The following is a 12,184-nucleotide window of genomic DNA, read 5'->3' as shown; positions in this document are numbered from 1 at the left end:
ACTCCACAGACCCTGGAGATTCGCAGAGCGGCATGAACGATTCTGCTGAATCGTCCATCATCTCTCAGTTTTAGTTTACTCATCTTTAAAGTGGGGATAATAAGAGCTTTTACAAAGAATCTCAGAGAGGATTAAGATGAGAACAAGAAGTTGGAGGGTTCTTGTCTGAGGGAGTACAAAAATGGTTAAAAAACAGTCTCTGACAAAGACGGTTCCAATGTAGTTAGGGAGAACAGACACATGAAAGAATTAGTAGGCAGGGCAACCCATTAAGCTAGATCATGTCTTCTGGAATCTAGTTCTAGAATGTGATCTAATAACATATAAGGCATACAAAGGAAGATACTTTGAATAACCTAGGTCTTCTGGCGGCAATGAGTTTTCCCCTCTTAAACTGCTACCTATAGCAAGTTTGTACATCTGATAGAAGTCTAGATAGAAAGGGTCTGGAAGTAGTCATTAGTGTTTAATCTCTTCCTGTGTCTCTTTCCTTATATATATGTAAGATGCATGCAAAGAGGGTTCACTATCACCTTACACACAGAAGGGAAATTCAGTTCATGTAAAAGCCATCAAATATGTTTTATTGTTTTTGCCAGAGGTCTGCTGTCTATGACTGGGACCCTTGCAGTTACAGGGATGCACAGATTGGCTGGGTTGAGTTCATCCCTTGCTGTGCTGCGCTGAGACTAAAGCTGGGAAACAGGGGCGTACGCACATCACAGTGATGGAAGATTGCGGTCTGGTTCGGTTTGAAACTGCAACTCGTATTTATTAAATGACTACCATGGAGAGGAAGTTATACTATGGCCCTAATGTTAATATTTAATGATAGTTTGATCCAAATGTAATTTAAGGCATATTCTTCATGCAAATTGAAACTTGCTGCTTAACTGGCTCAACTCCCAGCATAATGTTACATACAATCTTGCAGTTTTACAGCCTGCATTCATCATATTTTCAGGATATAATTGACTCCAGGACATAGAATTTTGGAAGAAGTTTCCCTCAATGATACTAACTTGGGGGCAGCAGAAATTACTCCAGTTTCTCCCTTTATTCTTGTTGGATTGAAAAAAAAAAAAAAAACCCTTCAGTCATCCCAGCATTCCAAGTTCATGATGCTAATGAGTACACAATTTGATAACTTAGATGCCTCTCTTCCCTCCTCCCCCAAGAGAGTTTCAGGTCCCATGGGCAGGAGGGAAAGTTCAGATTAATAATTAAAAGAGCTAACATTTATTGAATATTACTATGAGGCAGGCACTGTGAGTAAGCAGTTGCATGAATTATCACTCTTAATCCTCAGAACAAGCCCTAAGAGGGTGGTGCTATTTTATACCTGTCGTGCAGATGAAAAAATTAAACTATGCATGATCACACCACTGGCAAGCGAGAGGGTGGGGACTGGATCTCAAGCAGCTGCCCGCAGAGCAGGGGTTGTAATCACTCCTCTATACTGCCGTGCCACTCCCTCTCATACCTGGCTTCCAGGACTGTTTTCTCACCCTGGTTGACACTCATATTTCACATGTTGCCAAGGGAATAGGGACCCTATAAATTGAGAGGCAACTGAAGGAGAAGGAACATGGCCTTTGGCTGTGACTTTATATGTGGCATTCGGTGTCATGCTGGCCGGGACAGGACAAGAGGATGTAGATGGATGTGAAGTGATCATCCTTAAGGAAATTATCAGAACATGGAACTTAAAATCAGAAGCATTTTCATTGCATATGGATATGTACTTAATTGATCCAATCCCTTATTGGGTGAACAATTATGCTACTCTAATCTTGCATTGTAGGTATATCTTTTTACATCATCTAAGTATATTTGTGAGAGACTTCCCTGGTGGCTCAGATGGTAAAGCGTCTGCCTACAATGCGGGAGATGTGGGTTCAATCCCTGGGTCGGGAAGATCTCTTGGAGAAGGAAATGGCAACCCACTCCAGTATTCTTGCCTGGAAAATCCCATAGATGGAGGAGCCTGGTAGGCTACAGTCCATGGGGTTGCAAAGAGTCAGACACGACTGAGTGACTTCACTTCACTTCACTTCAAGTATATTTGTAAGATAATTTCTAAGAGGAGTCAATTTTACATTTTTATAGACACTCACAAATTGCTCTCTACAGTGAAGTTTTACTAATTCTCCATTCCACCATCTGTGTATGACAGTACTCTCCAGATCCACAGAAACAAATATGCCAACAAGTGCCTCAACTTTTGTTTCATCAAGTAGGTAAAAAATGGTATCTCATAGTTTTAATTTGCATTTATTTATTATGAAGTAAAAGACTCTTGAGAGTCCCTTGGATAGCAAGGAGATCAAACCAGCCAGTCCTAAAGAAAATAAACCCTGAATATTCATTGGAAGAACTGATGCTGAAGCTGAAGCTCCAAGACCTTGGTCACCTGATGCAATAACTGACTCAATGGAAAAGACCCTGATGCTGGGAAAGACTGAAGGCAGGAGGAGAAGGGGACGACAGAGGACAAAATGGTTGGATGGCATCACTGACTCAGTAGACATGAATTTGAGCAAACTGTGGGAGACAGTGAAGGACAGGGAAGCCTGGCCTGCTGCAGTCACGGGGGTACAAAGAGTCGGACATGACTGAGCAACTGAACAACAACATGTTATCTTTTATTTTTTACATGTTTAAGAACTAACTAGATTTCATTTAATATGAAATGTGTTTCATGTCCTCTGCCCATTTTCTGGTCATATTAAGTTCTTTGTGATATACATGTTTAAAACGTTTCCCCTAGTTTTTTATTTGCTATTTTGATCTTGCTTATTGAATTTGGGACCTATAGAAGCTTTTTTAATTTTAATGTATAACAAATGTTCAGGCTTTTAGATAAAACTAGAAAGACTTTTCCTACTTTGAGATTTTTTTAAAAATCTGCCATTTTCCTATTATGTTTATGTTTTTATTTTTAACATTTTAAATCTTTGATCTGTCTCAAATTTTACGAAATAAAGAAGGGATATAAGTTTGTTTTCTCCCTAGGTGTCCCAACAATTAGTTACATAATCTAACTTTCCTCTCTGATATGCAATGCTATTTTTGTCATATATTAAATTTCTATATGCTTTTAGGTTCACTCACTTGCCTTCTGTCCATGTGTCAGTGAGCACACTCAAGCCTCTATCACTAACTCAGAGTTTAGCTTTCTCTCCTGCATTAATAACATTCTCAAATCAACACACAAGTTAATGGAACACTTTATGAATTTCTTGCAATAACACAAGTCCTCTCTTACCTTCTCCTCCACTGCCACTAGCTAACAAAATTCAGGGATTTTTTTTTGATCATCACTAGGAAAAATTTAATTACAATAGTAAATCTGTATCAAAGTACAGGGGACTGAGAGTCATATACTACATTCTTGGTTTGGGGTTAATCCACAGTTTCCTTTTATAAGAGCCAGTGACTTTGGAGAGTCTCTGTGTATGTGTGTTTATACACACGTGTGTAAAGCACATGTGCCATGAACAGAAGAGATAACACTTTATTAAGTAAACCAACACCATCTCCCCCAAAATCCACATTGGTTGAAGGCAAATACACTTGGCACTTTCTACCCTAATGCTTCTGGGGTAGGATCTGCTCACCGCTGAACGTCCTTCCTAACTGCAGGCACTGAGTGAGTGATACCACAATTCCTTTCCTCGGAGGCTCAGAAAGAGCAAGAGGAGCTAGTGTAAAGTGTGAGACATCTGAGCACTTAAAGGTTGTACAGACACACCAAAATGATGTAATACTGAGCTGCACCTTCTTTTCCAAAACCTAGGCTCTTCTCTCCTTCTCTAACATCCTCATTAAGACTCATGGCCTAGGCTGCAGCCAGCAGGTAAGAATTCTCCATCCCTGGGGGGTTGTGTAGACAACACTGGGCACAGAGGAGCTGTGGGCAGTGGGAGGAGACACCAGCTTGTTTGCTGCATTGTGTACTATCTCCTAAGCGTCGAGAAAGACCACGATTGCCCTACTCTCTTAAAAAATCCACTAGGGGCTAGGATTCTGGATATACCTAGGAGTAACCTTGTAGAGCTTTTTGCTTGTTCTTCACCCTAAGAGTTCAAGTTCTAATAGTTCAGGAGCCCCACCTTGACGGATTAAGTATGGTGCTCCTTAGCACCTTCAAAGTTCTCAATACATACACTTTTCAGGATAAGAAAGACCTTTCTTTGTACATTTTTTTAAACTGAAAAAGCTACTAGGTGTGGAGGGAAGGAGAGGAAGCTCCACTATGCTATGGGGAAGAAAACCACCTGAATTAGAAAAACAGCAAGAGACAAGTAGTGGCTTTTGTGGTGGGTGTTCCATAAAACAGCATTGAAAACTCAAAGTTCTTTCTCTCCCTACACTTCCTGTGGAAGAAGGCCAGAGGGGCTCGATTAAGGGGGAGAAGCCACTGCCTCCATCCAGGCAGAGGCGTTTTGTCCAGGCCCAAGCCAACCAGAGGCTATTCCGGTCCTCTCCCTCACTCTCTTCCGGCCCGGCTTCCTTTCCCCACCCCTCCAACAATAGCCCCCTCTTGATTTCTGTTCTAAGCCAGAACGGTGAGTCCCCAGTGCAGAGGAAGCTCTAAGGATTCTTTCGAACTGGGAAGAGTGAGGGGTGTGTGCTGGCATCTGCTCTTGCGCGGTGATGCTGGGGACCCACCCTTCTTTTCCCAGAGGCAGATAGCAGGGGGTGTCTTGTCCCTGTTCTCCAGCTTTCAAAGGAAGAAGCTGGTAGAATACCTCTTCTTCTTGGAAGAAGATAATCTGAGATACTCTATTTCATACTATTGCATTTAAATATTTTTTCAAACTGCTGAAAAAGCTGGACACCTTTTTGGAATAATGTTCCCCAAACTTGTCACTGCCCCTGCTAGGTCTTCCTTAGGCCACAAGATGATACCACAAGGAAGATGTTCCCCTCTGAGGCCCCTCCCCAGATTCATGAGAGCTGGAGAAGCGTCTAGGAATCTATCCCAGTGACTCTGATGTTCGGCTCTCAGAACACACTTGAAAAACAATACCCCAGACCTTTACTCTCTGGGATTATCAGGGTCCCTTTGTATGGTGTCACAATGCTAGTTGAGATCATAAAAGTCATGCCTAATGTTGCTCAAAGCTGAATAGACTTGAGGTTTGTCCAGTAACACCATTATCCGAGAGGGAGTAATGCTGTCTTGGACAAGTTCAGAGTTTATGAAAGGGCTTTGTAACTCCACAGGACAGGGACTTATGTCAATCTGTGTATACAACAGATCAAAACCCTAAGGCAGTGCTGCTCAAACATGATTGTGCACCTGAATCATGTGGAGATCATGTTAAAATGCTGATTCCGATTCAGGGGGTCTGGGATACAGCCTGAGATTCTGCTTTTCTAACAAATTCCCAGGTGATACCATCCTGTTGGCTATTTAACTCCATTTGAGGAACACTGCCATAATGGATGGGCTTCCCTGATGGATCAGCAGTAAAGAATCTGCCTGCAATGCAGGAGACATGGGTTCGACCCCTAGGTCGGGAAAATTCCCTGGAGGAGGAAATGGCAACCCACTCCAGTATTCTTGCCTGGGAAATCCCATGAACAGAGGAGCCTGGTGGGCTGCAGTCTGTGTGGAGCTGGGTGGGGCGGGGGGGGCGGGGGGTCACAAAGCAACATGGCTGAGGATGCATGCACACCTTAAGGGATACTTAATTAAAAAAAAAAAAGTTATTAGCTGCTTCCTCCTTAATGAGAAACCTGAAAACAAGCAACATCAACTCAGTGACCTTGAGTAATTTATCTACTTTTTCTAGCTTATCTGTTAAACAAGGTAGTTGCCTTTCCTCATCTCTAAAGTGGGGGAGTATAAAGCACCTATTTCTTAGAATGGTAGGGTTAAGTGAAATAATGTACGTAAAGTTCTTGGCAGGCCCCAGACTTGCTAAAAACTCTTCCATAAATGCTGTGGGTGGTGGTGGTACTCTTGTGGTTATCTCATTCCCCATTAATACCAGTGGCCTTCACAGATGAGGTCAAAGTGGGGCCGTAACAGATCATAGCAAAAGAGAAGGGGGAAGAATTCCTTTGTGTGGTCCTGGTATTTGGCACCAAAGAGATAGGCTTTATCAATGAGAGGGCTTAACAACTAAGACAGCAAAGTTGTTATTATATTTATGCTTATATTTACCACTTTTACATTTGCCATATAAGTGCAAAACTGCCACAGTCCAGTATTTGTTCATTTTGGCTGTCTCCAGTGCCTAATTATATAAAGGAAAGGGTATTGTGCACCACAAGGATATCACGTTTCCCTCCCTGAATTCACTCCTTCATGTTTGTGTAAACTCAACCCCAGTGGCATCCCTTTAACTTGGATTTACAGCCCTGCCTGTAAAAACCAGAGAGCACTGAGCATTTCCTACAAGGCTAAATCCTGGCTCACGACGGCCTCAGTCAAGGAAAAACAAATGACCACTCTCTCTCTCGCCAAAAACAATGTGCTAACCCATCATCTGCCCAGAAAAGAAATGGAAAATAAAATGCAACCAACAGTCTTTTCTGTGTATCTGATAAATGTTTATCACCCACGAACAGGTGGGTAGGACCCTTACCAAGATGACACGTTAATATACATGTAGCAGCCCCAGGCGTGTGATGGAGGAGTGAGCCATTCAGTCAGTTCAGGTGGGAAATAAACATGCCAAGCTGGAAGTTTGACATTGTCCAGAATCCCGGAGAGATTGACTGATTTTTAACTTACTAACTGCTGTGTTTAGTATTAACTAAAGATGGCATGTTTCACTCTACAGCCCACTTATTTATCATCCATTCAACAGATATTTTGTGCATCTATTATATGTTCTAGGCTGTATGCTTACAGCAGTGAACAAAAGACGGCCATGTCTTCATGGTGCTTACCTTCTAGTGAATTTACGTATTCTAGATAACTTCTGATGAAGACAAGCTCTTATTATTTTATCTAAATGTCATAGTTTCATCTAAATGAATTTGATATTTGAATAGTTAAAAAGAATAGCCGTCATTAGGCTAGCTGTTTCTGACAGTATCTCTCTGTCATGTGGAAAACTATATCCACTGCTGCTCTACTTATTAGCCACACAGTTTTCTTTTGATTAGCAGATTTAACATGACTTGTGGGTGCTGGTTTTTCAAACACTATTATCAATCTTTCACCTTTCCATGTCAGTATTAATTTAGGGACAAGGATCTAACTTCTAATAAAGGCTCAGCAAAACACACATTGTAAAAAGGTGAAAATAAAACCAAAAAACACATGATATTGAATCTATATTCTTTAAAGCAAATATAAAAACAGTATCTGTGTTTTCTCTGATTAAAGAAAGAATGCATGCTCAGTATAAGAGACAAATTATATATAAATGCATAAATCAAAAAGCGCTATTCATATAGAATTCCAATATTTGTAATGGTAAGTAATTGCTCTTTATAATATATGTCATTATAGAATATTGGTCAGATTGGTTGCATATTCCTTACTCCATAAAACTAACAACTTCTAGAATAACGATATATTTGAAACTATTTTCTAAAGAGAACATCCAATGCCGAATAGGAATTATGCTTAAAAGTAAAGTACGGTTCTTAGAACAAAAATGTAAAAACACATTTTAATTTAATGTCAATGCAATCCTGAAGAAGACAGAACAAAACAGTGAGAAAATCACAGCATGACTCTTATAGATCATGTGGGCAGTGGGCAGGAGAGAAGCAGAGTGTAAACAAGTCCCCAATGAATTCTAATACACACTCACACACAGAGACCCCCTTGAGGGTCACTGGTTTCATCCAACTTCATTTTAGAGAGAAAACTGAGGTCCAAGCAAGTGAAGACATCTGTCAGGTCATGCGTGGAGAGGGCAGCAGAGGTTGGCAGAAGTGCTCTGACTCCCAGTCTGGTCTTTGCTCTCTTATCCTAAGCCACCTGAGACGCGTGTTTTGCACTTTAGCGTAGAACAGCACAGCTTCAATCTTCTCTCCAAAGGTCAAGTTGTCCAAGCAAGTCTCTATTGTATCAGGGCCTCTGACTCTAACAAAGGCACCTCAGCGGTTTGGGATATTGGTGGTCGATTTCTGGTTGTTGCTGTGGTGGTTGTGTTTTGCTCTGGTAAAGTGGAGAGGGAAGTTTAACTAAGCTAAAGTATCGCTATTACTTGACAGACTAACTAGCATGTAGGTTTTAAAGTTTAGAGTGAGAAAACTAGCAGTTGGATCTCCCTTTCACACACACACACACACACACACACACACACACAGTAGTGGTACCAGTGTTCTGTTCATCTGTGACAGGCGGCTTGCCGCTAAAATGTTTGAGGAGAGGGGTCACTGAGCATGCTTAGTCTGTACTGTGAGGAGAACATGTCACTTCAGATCTTCTTGTCTCTGACTGAGTCATGAACTGCCACAATGGTCTCCAAAAAAAAAAAAAAAAAGTCTCTAGCCCTCCACTGCCAGGGAAAAGGTCATCAACAACGCAGAGCTCACGATCTTGGGGAAGTGGGTGAAAGGGAGAATGAAACGTCCACAACATCATGTAGTCTCTTCATGATGAAAATTGAAGACTTTCATCCCAAGACAAACTCTCCCCTACTCTCTCCTCTGCTGAACACAGATGGCATTTTAATGAGGCTAAATCTGGCTGTTTCTGCCATTAGCAGAGATAAACACCAAAACAGTAAACTCTGCTTTCCTTTGTTTTGCAAGATTTTGGGATTCAGGACAGCTTCACTCAATGTGTGCCCAAATCCAAAGCTATGAGGGATGATTTTTGTTTTGACAGACCCTTGGTATAGTATTGATCAAGGATCATGATACAAATTATAGTGTATATATTCTACTGTCTGCGTTCAAAAGACAGTACCTTATAAGGCTTAAAAATTACATCTGACATGGATTGACTTCAACTACTTACCACACTTTGTGTTAATTGTGTTACATAAATAAGCTTGTTTAATCCTCGCTACAACTCGATTACATAGATGCAATTTTACGTTAGGGGAAACTGCAGCTTAGAGGAGTTAATTACCTGGCCAAAGTAAGTGTCACACAGTAAGCGACAAAGCTGAAATTCAAACCCAGATTTGGATAACAACAAAGCCTGGGCTTTGATGTTCTGCTTGCTCGAATTTAATTCACATATCAGCCCACAGGACACATCCTAACATGATTTAACATCTATACAGCAAATTTATGGTTTAGTTATATGTACAACTTTGGCACAAATTAATTAATGCAACCTTCTGTGTGTCAAATTGTGGTTCATTTCAAGCTGGAGTTTCCTTAATGATATCACAGAAGAGCCTGTGATGACTCCGAGTAAGAATCACACACTGGAAGTTTCCACAAATGCCAACTCACTCTTTGGAGTTGAGTGAAGACAGATTGGTAGCAACTAGGTTAAGCTTGTCAATGACGTTCTTCTTTAGGGAGCTGCATTTTTTTCCCCAGTATCCAACAAACATTCTCATGGCAATGAGTTAACAACTCAAATGGAAATACTGAATATATATTTTTTCTTTTACAGAAAAGAACCTATCCTGAGCTCCTTAATCCTGGGCCACGTTGGAGACACAGCCTCAGGAGGGGCTGTTTCCGGGCCACAGGCAGACCCACCTTTTGCCTTACTTGTCAGTGTGACTCTGCTGTCATTTTTTCCATGTTGTGTTGCCTCTGGTGCTTTTATTCAATAACCCAAATGAGATAGTATTCTCTGATGTTGTTCTAATTGGGCATAAAATTAAATATATTATCAAGGAAAAACGAAACTGAAAGAAGCACGAAAAATTGCAGCCCTGAGTTTTCTACTGAGTCATATTTGCTGATAAAAGATGGGAAAAAAAGAAAGAAAAATGCCCAAGCTGATCAGTCCTGGCTACCCTTTGACCTGAAGATCTATGAAATGGGGTGAATAAGGGTAGGTGGTAGGGGAGTTAGAAACCACTTTCAATAATTATTAGCATAATTTTGCCTCCACAAGCAGGAAAACGCTATCATATCTCTTTCCCATTGCTCATTTTATAGTGCTCCTATGGAAAGTCTCTTGAAAAAAAAGGAGAAGAAAAAAGGTCTGACTAATGGAACAAAACCCACATAATAGTCCAGTTTTATCATATTTTCTTACTCTTATTAAGATGATGGCTCAGTTTTAAATAAAGATTAATTACTTGAGCATGGTTAATGCATAGTCTGGCCAAATTAATTTATAAATGAGAGAACAGCTAATTTTATTACACTCTTCACATCCCAGATGACGTCAATCAGTAAATTTCATAGAAACGAATGTAAGAAAACCTCTGCCCATCCTTTGTCTTTCACCCATTCAACACCTCTCTGAGTTGAACGATTAATATTAGTAAATATACACAGTCTTTCAGAGCAACCTTGCTGGTCTGTTTTTGACAATGTGATCTTGGCTCCCTTGTGGCTTGCCATGATAAGTTCTTTGTAACATTATACTTTCTGATGAATCTAAATGAAGCAAGATAGACTTTTTAAAATTAATTGTGTGTAGAATCTTGATTAGTTTGCTGTATTCTATTTGATGCTTAAAAAACCAGGCACTGGAGAAATATTCTTCAATGTTTAGCTTGGTTATTCACTCCTACTGATGCAAGTGATCGATCTCAATCTTCCTGTCCTAGTGGCATGTTGTTTTCCAAAATTAAAGCAACTTGCCCCTACATCTTTGCCCTCTTTTGTATGGCAGATGACATCTTCAGTGGACAGTGATAATAAATTTACACTCAACCCGCATATGGAGCCTGAACACATAAGCACCACCCCCCCATACAGTACAATTCAAAGTGACATTGTCTTCTTTTTTCCCCCTCCTGCCTCAGTGAGGCAGAATAACAGTCACAAATTAACAGTCCTCTTTGAGGCGGGGGATGTCAAATGAAAAGGAAAGAACAAGAGCAGGCACCTCCATCGAGACAATGGGTAACAAAATCCCCAGAGCAAACCACAGCTCTTAACAGACACCCTGAGAATGCTCCGAGGACACAGCACTGAGGAAGAGCGAATTCTCGGTGAGACACAGCGCTCCAGTGGCTCTTGGTTAATCCACCACCTAATCTGTGCCAAAATTCAGATTTAACACAATGTCCGTCTTAGCCCAGTGCAATTCTATGTCCAGTTCTGCCAGGCTCAACTCTGCAGAACATCAGTATTCTCTCAAAGGAAAAAAAAAAAAAAAGACATACAAGCTTCAATTCTGGGCCATCCTTCAGTCACACCCTTTGATTAAGGATTACACCCAGTAAGGTATTTTCTGTGGAAGATGCCCACAGTAACATCCATCGCAGGGACATTGAAATGGAAGTAGAAAGGATTGCGTGGGTAACTTACCAGCTCCTGAGTCTGAGAGGCTGCAGCCGCCCCCGAGGTTTACCTGATCCCTTGTCTCTCTGTCTTTCTCCCTCTCTTTCTGCCTCCTTGTGTACAGAATGCAGGGAACTTAAAGAACTCGCAGGGACAGTGTTTCGAATGACTTAAGAAAGAGAACAGGAACAATACTTCGTTCTCTTTTTCTCAGATGAGTACCTTCGGGAAGAAGGAAGGAAGGGAGGGGAGAGGGAGGAAGTCAACAACCCTTTGCTTTCCTGAAAAAAAATAAGGAAACAGAAGATAGACATCTCATTTTCTCTTAAACAAAATGTTGGAAGGGGCAAAAAAAAAAAAAAAAAACCTTTGAAAAAAGGAATTCCTCAAATATGCTCTCTGCCCTGGGAGCTTTAAAGAGATGAAAAGCCTTACTGGCCTGTCCTCTCCAAACAAATGGTGTTCCAGAAAGGCAGACTCTCCTGAGCTTGCAGCCTGACATCTAGTTTGCAGAAAAGACACAACTAAAGGGGAACAAATCTGCCTCGTCCACTCTGATGGAGGGAAAGTTTGGTCTGTCATGCTAACCAAGGCAAAGCTGCAGCCTGTGAGGCCAAGGCGTGCACAGGTCAGCCGGAATGCATGGCTCTCCCTGGGCTCTGTGAAACACCAGCGTGGCTGCAAGTCTTCAGCCTGACTCTAGAGCTTTCCATTCTTCCAGGATCAAATAACAGATGTGTGCATTGATCACTGAGCCTCATGCAGAGGACCAAGATTTCATCTTTGTTGATGGATGAAAAACAACAGCAGCAACTCACCACACTGCTGCTGGACA

At 41.2% G+C, this 12,184-nt stretch overlaps 1 protein-coding gene across 1 annotated transcript in view; it reads right to left on the bottom strand.

The window, feature by feature from the left end:
- Positions 1-11,542, bottom strand: part of ZNF366 (zinc finger protein 366) — a 64,504-nt gene extending 52,962 nt beyond the window's left edge. The window contains exon 1 of the mRNA XM_043488782.1: positions 11,377-11,542. The gene's annotated coding sequence lies outside the window, so the exon portion shown is untranslated. The remainder of the gene's footprint in view (positions 1-11,376) is intronic.
- Positions 11,543-12,184: the final 642 nt, after the last annotated feature.

The sequence above is a fragment of the Cervus canadensis genome, chromosome 16 (assembly GCF_019320065.1).
Source record: "Cervus canadensis isolate Bull #8, Minnesota chromosome 16, ASM1932006v1, whole genome shotgun sequence".
Classification (NCBI taxonomy): domain Eukaryota; kingdom Metazoa; phylum Chordata; class Mammalia; order Artiodactyla; family Cervidae; genus Cervus; species Cervus canadensis.
This window is presented reverse-complemented; position numbering and strand designations above follow the sequence as displayed.